Here is a 10214-nt window from a genome sequence, read left to right as displayed (position 1 = left end):
TCAAGCAATGCAAGAGCGTAAAAATCATATGAAGGAAGCATGAGTGTAGTCGAGTTAAATTAGAAGAATTTAGTCTCCGAAGGCTTGTAGATAAGCGTAGGACACAACTGGGTATTTTATGGGCCGCCGGACAAATTGGACAGCGAAAAGTTGCTTGGAATTTTGAACTATAAAGTTGAATGTGTACATAAACCTTGGTCTGTATGAGTAGAACCGGAAAGGCTTTGACTTTGAAGGCTGTTTAGGGTTTTAATATACCGTCGTTACGTAGCCTACGTTCGTCGTATGCGTAATCTAGATTTGAAACAAATTCGATGTAACATGGATTAATTTAAGTCTTCTCGCTTCGACGAACTTACGCGTAAGCTCTACTCTCGTACGCTGCTCATACATGTGTATTAATAACATAAAGTCACTAAAATTTGACGTTTACGCAAGTATAGTGGAGAATCTCCGCTGACTGGGGCCGCGGGTCACATTATCATGTAAGACGGGAAACTGTCCACGGGCCGGAAAAATACCGTCGCGGGCCGTATGTTGCTCGTCCATGATCTAAACTTTAGATTCTAAAGTGTTGACTCCGGCCCGCGACGTCAGTTGAGTTTGACACCCCTGTCCTAGAGAGTCTAGAAAACACATTGCTATTATTTTATCGGAAACATCAGACAAACAATCGACATTTCAAAAGGACGGGGTTTCGAGTTTGAAATTGGATAGATTTCGACACCGAAAACCCAACCGCTACCTATACGTCACTGTTGGTAGTGAGGGTTCGGAGCTAGCAATAGCTGCATAAACATCATTCATCAGAACACCGGTATCTTGATTCACGCAAAACGACGATACGTGCTTTTTAGTTCTTCGGCCAACTAGAACTAGAACTACTGCATTTTCAAAATCTGCAACTAGAACTAGAATCAGAACTGCTCACTTTTCAATATATACCCAACTAGAACTACAACTACTCAAAAACCGTTAGTTAGTTGACTGTCAGCTGACTAAATTGGTAGTTTCTATATGCACCCATAGTACACGAAAACATAATTTGCCTATAGCTCATTACACCTCGGTTTGAATCAGACACAACATTTCAATCCAAAAATGATTGCACGTATTGACGCGTAGAATTTGTATCCGCGGAATAATTCTGAGTCAGGCTCGTTTTTCGTGTGGCACCTTTTGGGTGTGAACATACACTCTTTTCGTTGAGAGTGCATGGTCATTTCTCATCAGCATAATCATATCTGTTTGATTCGTTAGCTCCTTACTTATGGCCCAACGCGGACCACATCCTCACAAGATTTTCGTAAGCCATGCTTACTCGAATGGAAAGTGAAATGCTATCTAAAACTGCCTTTTCTCGTTGTTCGCTAAAGCCGTGCAGCATTGACCACCGACGATTTCATATGTGAATTACAAAGTCGAGGAAGCGATGGTATTATTTCCGTTTGTAGTTTGTAGTATTTGTGTGACTGAAATAGAGTAGGCCTAATTGAGTTACGATACTGCAAATAATGAGAAATTCTACGACATAGATCCAAGTCAACGGGATGCCATCAGGTCTTAATTTTCAATGAGGCTATACGTATACGTGCGAATGACAGATGACATCGCTTTTAATATATAAATACTTATTATCGGAAAATCGAAATAAATTGAATCATTTTGCACTCACATTGTTTACTGACGTCGATATATATTCGTTCATGCGACAAATTATATTTCATAGAATGCGTAACTGGTCCATGACAGCATAGTCTGTTTACCGGACAGCGGATATATCTTCCAGATATAAAAGGAATTCGCAGCACCATGTCAGTGCGGAGTGGTCTAACTAACACACGTCAGAATTTACCGTAGGTGTCTGCACCCTTCCTATGATGCCGACTTCGTCCATGATCAGAAATTCCAGCAACGGCGACAGATTTCGAAGAGTGCTGAAGAGATTCGGTGTCCTAAACATAGAAGATATGCGGAAACTAGAAACGGCCAAGTTTATGTATCAATACCACTGCGGTAATATTTTTATGACTTCTTTACTAGGGATGGTGTGAACGTGAAGTTCACGTTCGCGTTCTGTGTGTGAACCTCTGAAATTTAGAGGTTCACGTTCACAAACCAACCTTGGTAGGTTCTCCAGTGTTAACCTTTTTCATATAACAACTTTCACGTCATTATAACATCTTTGGTTGAAATTTATTGTATTTCAACTGCATTTCAACTCTATGTATAGGGGCTGGCGCATAAAAATCAACACTAAACGAGCATGCTCCTTGTCAATCTCAAAAAAATTCCTGCCTTGTTACAAAAGTTTGCTCGAAATATCCCGCTTTCTCTTTGTGAATATTAAGTGACTCTCTGCTGTGAGCTTGACCCGCAATCACACAACATCAAGAGTGAATGACGCTACATGTAGGTAGTCAGCTAATACATTGTCCGGTCTGGCCTAGACCGTTAAGGCGTTGAAATTGTTGGCAAAGCGACGGAAGATATTGAATTTATGGGATTATTATCTCAGTTGATTGCTCCAGTTGACACATTTGGCGACGTTTAAAAGGTCAGTCAGTATGTACTTCAGCATTGTGGCATTATGTGTCCCGAGTCGTTTCTATATATCGTGTTCAATAATATATATCACTTCACTGAAACGTAGGGTTGGAATTAGCAATATGACGTCACGTGACGTGATGAGGTTCACATTCGCGTTCACGCAGAACCTTTCAAAAAGGTTCGCGTTCACACGAACCTGAACCTTTCAGAGGTTCGCACCATCCCTATTTTACCTCGGAATCAAAAGCGCACAAGTAGGCTACAACACACGGGCGTCCACGTCGTCCAAATATCATATGATAGACCGAAAAGATCATCGCTCTATCAAATATGCCGGACCTGACGTGTGGAACAGTATCCCGCAGGCCATCCGTCAGTCGACGAGCATGTCCACATTCAAGTCGAAATACAAAGAATTACTACTAAGTGAATACTAGTCCATCCTCAAGATTACCGGACCACGACCTGACCTATCGATCTCGCCTTCCATGACATGCCATCCATTTTGTCGCTTGCTTTTTCTATACTATCTTCTTTTACTTTTCATTTAGTGTGCACTGTGCATGCCTTCTCTTTACATCGCCTAGGTTAAGGTGTGTGTGTGATTCCATTGACTACTCCAAGTCGATTCGACACCCTCCTATCCTTTCATTGTATCGCATTTTTTGTGGTGCATTGAACTGATAAACTTGCTAATCAATCAATGATGATGATGATGATGGTCGTTTCAGCATTCTTTGTTCATTACGTCGGATTGTGTCTTATATATCGATTTGCACATAATTGTGTGTTTTGGGCGGATGGAGATATATAACCCGATGATTAATTACTAAGGCAAGTTTTGCAACTCTTTTTTACAGCTTCCGGCAGCTTCCTAAATACTCGTAAGATATGTAGAATGCTGTTTAAGCTGTTTGAAGGAATCTTATAGTGCAACTTTTGTCCATATTGTTCATTCAACTTTTTCGATTTTTCATGAAAGTATTTTCGATTTTGGAGAAATACACGGCCAAATTCGACTGAAACACCGTAAATCAGCACCGAAGTAACGCTTGTACGGGTATTTCGGGAGCTGAGCCAGAAAATTGACCTTTTTTAGTCAACCGAGCAAAATGTGGTCAAAATGCAACTTCTGCAACTTTTTTCGAAAATTAATGAATAAATGCTACTTTCCACGGATTTAACTGCAACAAAAACTTGCCCTATTAATTACGATTCGCCATCATCGACCGTGGAGACCTCGGTTCCATTATTGGCAGTAGCACGATCTGGAACTGGAGTGTCGTAGTTTCATCGATGGGCTCCTATCCTACGCCGCAGTTGTTACAGCCACAGCGTGTTAACACAAAATATACTCAGGACGAAAAACAAGGAACGTGAATGAATATGATCACCGGCATTGCCAGTAATGATTACGAAATCAGCCTGTCAGCCAACGTAGATTTTACAGGGATATCTAGATATCTCTGATTTTATTACAGACTCCAGCCAATCATTCATGATCGGGACTTCGTGATTGCACTGCACGCCTATACTTCATCGATTAACCGCGCACTCGCAGAAGGCTACTTTCATCTCAAACGCTTTGCGTGACATGACAACATTTATGTGAGCTTGTTTCAGTCTCATTGATGTTTATATCAATAATCTACAGAAGGAGCAGCATTTGTGAAAGGCTTCAAAATTTGGACAATCCAACAATACTGACTTACTGACAATACTGAATTAGGGTTACCATATTTCTGCAACCCAAATTCCGGACAGTCTTTAGCGCCCACTAGTGGATTTCAAAACGAGTTATGACGTCACACTAGCAAAGCTTTCCTCATAGACCAGAGGTGGTCACGATCCGGTTCAGAAGTATGTGTCTGTGTGTTGTGTAACCGAGACCGAAAGCACATGTTTTCCGCCCCTTCCCTCCCAAATAAACAATGATTTTGAGCCCATACTATAGGGGAGGGGTCGCCAACTCGAAGCGGGTCGCGGGCCACTTTTCTAATTGCTTAGCGGCCGCGGGCAGCATGAATTAAATTTGGATATAAAGTAGGCAAACACGTTTTAAAACTCTACGTCAGTACAACGCTATGCTTCCTAACTTGGGCGATGGGCATAGTGACCACAGAAGAAGTAATATTTTATTGAAGGAATAAAAATACAACAACAGATCATTGTCCTCAATTTCATTTAATTTTGAACTCTGAGCTGTGCACGATACCTGGAAACGCTTTTGAGGGCTAGATAAGTTATTAGCTGAAAACCATGTCCAAGTAAAGCTTGATCTTGGGGGGAAACCCTAAGCCAGTGGTTCTCAAACCTTTTTAGACACGCCCCCTTAATGATACTGAAACATTTCGCACCCTCTTATCGTCATATCACAAATATAGAAACCCATTTTACACTCTGATCAATATCAATGTAGCAATACTCAGACACCGAATACATTGTCCGGTCTGGCCTAGACCGATAAGGGATAAAGCGTATATTCCCTGGTAAGTCCTCGTCGAAATTGTTGGCAAAGCGACGAAAGATATTGATTTTATGGTAGTATTATATCCTTTGACTGCCTCAGTTGATACATTTAGCGACGTTTAAAACGCCAATATGTACTTCAGAATTGTTGCATTATGTGGGCCAAGTCGTCGCTAGGTATAGTGTACAACTGTACATTAATATAGGCTATCACGTCATTGAAAGATAGGGTTGGAATTAGCAATATGACGTCACGTGACGTCATGAGGTTCACGTTCGTGTTCACACAGAACCTTTTAAAAAGGTTCGCTTTCACACGAACCTGAACCTTTTAGGGGTTCACACCATCCCTACTTTCTATATAGTTTTACATTATTATATTTACTTCTATTTATTCATGTCGTAAGTTATATTTTAACTGTCTTATTTATACACTGAATCTCATGTGTCCTGGTACTGGCATGCAGACGCACAGTCATATTGGGACACTACGCAGGGGGTCAAAATATAAGTAGGCTACTTGGTCTTTTCCCGATTTGGACTGCTTGCTGGTGTCTATACTAAACATTTTACCCTTCTCGTGTCCTGGAAATCGCAACTTGTACTTGTTTTCGAGTAGAAACGTGAAGTACTACATCTACTTCTACTTCAGTAGCAACGGTGACTACTTTGACCAACCCTGCTAATACCGAATCAGACTTCAATGTCCACACACCAGAGCGCTGACCAGTCAAAGTTGACCGTCAACCACTTGTGTGGGTTGAAATAGATTGAAGAACCGTCTGCAATGGAGATTTGCGGATTATTAAGAATCAAGTGCAAGATAGGTGGATTGTTGAGTTACCTCGACCCCTTCCATTAAATGACGATATTCGGGACCTATAAAACTTGCACCGGCGTAGGCCGCGTCTGCATGTAACCAAATGCCATCGTCGCCTCCAAAATATAATCCCATGTTCAATGACTATCGAAAACTTTACTGAACAGTTCAGGTAGTTCATAGGCCGACAATGGAGCATGCGACCCAATGAAAATGGCAGTTAAACGTGTTACTCTGATTGACCAACCCAAAGAAACGAACTTTATCGCTACCTCACCGGAAACCCTTCCTTACCTTATAAATATAATGCACATGCCCAAGCTCAAGTTTACTGTTCATATGGATATATCTGATTGTAATAATCGTAGGATTTCATACTTTCATCCACACGCAAACTCACCGACTCGACCAATTTCAACGATGTTGTCAAATGACACGCAATCCGCGTCGTTCCTAGAGTTGCACAGACCTGTTGATAAGCATTATTAGATATATATTTCACAACGTATGGTTCAGAAACATCTTCATTGTAAAAATACTGCCCAAAGTGGAATAGTATGGTTGCATTTAAAACAAACGGTGTTTTAAAACACTTCGTTCAAAACATGTTTTAAACAGTGTTTTAAACAAATGCCTCTTTGAACAAGAATTTTTTTCGAGCGTTGTCTAATTGTATGAGTATCAGTATGAACCTACGGACGATCACAAAAGTTTTTTCAGGCCAAACTACTTTGTACAATTATAACATTATGTGCTAAAACACCCAATTTGCATACATGAGGTCATAATTCAGCCTGTGAAGGTTAAAAATGTCACCAATGTTATTGTTAGGTCAAACCTTACGTTTTTCGGGCACAAAAAATCACCCCAGTTATCGCATTGTTGCGCTTCGACCAAGCAATACAATAATACCGTCCAAGGCAAAGCCTCGCATTTCCGAACTGGTATCTGAAAGGAAACAACAAAAGTCACACTGATATGTAATAAATATTCATTATAATATTGTCGTTTTGTGGGAAAATTATATTTTAATGGTTTCATTCTTCTAATATATTATGCACCAGCAATCTTGTTGTGTATTGTGGTGAATTTTTGTTTTTACGAATCAGCGAAAATTTGGGGTACCGCGACAGCTTGTAGATTATCGGAAGTGTTTCGCAGGTTAGTAGAGGTCAAGAACCACAGGAATAGATCCATAACATCCTTGGTTAGAAGATCGCGATATCGCATCAAACACAACGCTAAAACTCGGCACTCACGCAAGTAGCGAGAGATAGTCCTCGGTATTGTATTCCCCAACCGTACCATGTTTGCCAACCTGGAATGTAAAAGGATGACCGTTTAGTTGCCTCCACTGAAGAGTGAAACCTTTTGCGAGGGGAAATCATGAGTGCTGATCATTTTGTTGATCTAAAATTTCGCGACAACAGGGGAAAATTTTCGAGTAAATATAGGCATTTCGAAATCGATTCTCGGGGACCAGATCGCAAGAACGATGTCGTTAACTGCTGTGGCAATCGTATTGTGTTACGGTAAGATTTGGATTTTACATTGATAAGATTTGTAAGTTACATAGACACTGCAACTAGGGTTGCATTCAAAAGTAATGGGGTTTTAAAACATGCTTTAAACAGCGTTTAAAAAGGCCATTTTAAAAAGGAGAAAGTCGTGTTTTATAATTATGCCATAATTGTGTAAATACTTTTGGGAAAACATGCATAGCGTGAGCCTATGGACGATTTGCACACGATATAGTCGACGTATCGATATGGAAAGGCCGGAACCGACGAAATCGTCATCATTTCAACAGTTATAGCACGTCGTTATGGATCATTGGCACGGAATGGATGTTATGATAATGATGTCCGCCGAATATCAAAATGCTGCATTACAATGTAGGCTTGGTCAAAGATACTTTCTGGTCGGTTTGAAATGGGGGTCGGAATCCTTCTTCGACAAAGGAGTCGTATAGATCCTATATTTTCAATTTGCGATGCCATTCCACTGTGACGTCATAATTAAAGAATCGTGGTGTCATGGCTAATAAAAATAAACAAAAAATATTAAAAAAAACTTGTTTTAAACATATTTGTTTTATATTGATTTTTGTTTTAAATGCAGCTCTAGCTGTATTGCATTTTTCTGCACAATTAGTTTATGTCGGGTCTGAGTCGCTTACGTTTAGGGATATTTAGCTCCGGGAAGTGTTACTCATTAAGCAAGAGTGCTGGCTATCCCGGCTAGAATTAGGAATGCGTGTATATTTATTTCGAAATGGCTTAGTTTATCTTAACCGTAGACTATATATCCTTATTCTCGTTATATCATACCATGTATCTTGGAGTGAGCTGTTTTAACGTTTAAGTGTAACCACATGTCAGTCATAGGTCCTGGTTATAATAGCTCATCTGCCATGTCTCATGCTGAGCCGAATTTGCTCATATCATTTAAATCAATGACTCCTATAGAATATTGCCAGTAAGTTATATATAGACTTGGACATCTACAAAATTTTCCGCTTTTGCAAATTAGGTTAGAATTAGAATTACAGCTACACAGTTTTGCTAAATTAGATCAGAATTAAAATTGTTGTCTCACAGATTTTCTTCGAATCAGATTAGAATTGGAATTACTGACATTAAATCAAGTTCAGTTCATGCCAAAGCAGCGTTCTTTCTCAGGAGCACTAGAATAGCAAATGTTTATACACCAAGCTTGGCTCGCTCTGCGCTATACAGTTATCATGTAGCATTTTTCGGAAAACCAGAAATTATATTCGAATTAGAATTAAAGCATAGAAATATACCACAAATTAGCATATAATTAGATTACCGCATTTCACTCAGAATTAGTTCAATCAGATAAATATAATTATTACTATCTGGCTGTCCAAGTCTGCTTCCATAGAATGTACGTGGTGGGATTGCTGTGGTTATGAATGACTCGATGATCAACAGGGATATCTGGTTATTGGCCTAATCTAGTCACGTTTCTACGGTTTTGGATAGTCATATGGTGGCTATATTGAGGTTATTTGTTTACGGCGAGTCAAATTAATAGTCGAAATGTATAAAATAATGAGGCGATAGTTCAACGATGATGTACTTAATGCTTTGTAAGTCCCGGTGATAAATATACATTAAAGGGTAATGGAAAGTATTTGATATATACTACTGAATTCTATTTGGCGGCAAGTGCAGTGGACGTAATGTACGGGGGTATCGAAATTTCGAAGTGTCAATAGTAAGCGACATTGCAATTTAATTATGGATTCGTTGTCATTGCCTCTGATACAGATCAAGATATAGAAGATTGTAGGTTCCAGAAACCGTTACAAAATATTCGTGTAATGCCCTTAGCTCGATGTACTCCAATCGCCTAAAGATTCAATTCGATATTTACACAAAACGACGAAGATAAATAAAAATCATTCCAAAAATCAATAACAGAATGATGAACCGCGTGCATGGTTCGCATTCCACTGGTTACTACATTTAGACATAGCCGTTCAAACGATTTGAAAGCGAAAGCAGGTTACACCCGTTATAATGTTATAAAATCTATAGTCTCAAAATCCCTGTTCAAAGGTCATTCGTGCACCTGCACACACACTGTATAGTGTATAGCCTACACGAGTGACGATGAATGCACGTTATCCAAAATGATAGCATGTTAATTATTATGCCGTTGCGTAAGGTTTGATTCACATTGAATGTTAATCGCATAGTATGCTATAGCTCTATGATTGCTCGGCTATTCCAACCATGAGCTTCCCATGGTAATCGTGATCGATCGGCACTACGGCCGTTTCACAGATGTAGGTATTAAATCTGGCCTGCCGTCTCCTTGTTCCTTATTTCGGCTGGAAATATTTAGACTCTTGCTCCTTCTCATCCGGGCAGTGATCTCAGAGCTTATAGATTCCCCATTCGACATGTCAAAATTTTGACGTAAGAAGAATTCATGCATCAAACACACATGGTCTTATCAAAACCATATTTTACACATGATTGATTCATGATTGAAATGCTTGCTCACAACTTCCCCTGGGAAACACAACGAGGCATGGTATTTTTTCAGTGTGGCCAAAGGCGCAAGGTTCGTATTGTAAATGCGAATTTAATGGCGGAAATGGATCGATCGATTTCAACGCTGATGAGGTTAATTGTACATTTGCATCCGGGACCATGCGACACGAGGTAGAGAATAGCAACTCTTCGTTGGTTGTCGTTGTTGATGGCGTCAACCTGCGACTCTTCACCCAGACTCTGGGGGTAGGATTCCAACTACAAGGTACTTCTGGTGCTATGTGTAATTTATGCATATAAACTTGGTTGAAAATAATTCTAGTCTGGTGGCTAAGAGTGGAGGTATA

Source organism: Botryllus schlosseri, chromosome 8 (genome assembly GCF_051294905.1).
Source record: "Botryllus schlosseri isolate E-star chromosome 8, Bs_hap1, whole genome shotgun sequence".
Lineage (NCBI taxonomy): Eukaryota > Metazoa > Chordata > Ascidiacea > Stolidobranchia > Styelidae > Botryllus > Botryllus schlosseri.
The sequence above is the reverse complement of the archived record's forward strand: the minus strand, read 5'-3'. Positions refer to the sequence as shown.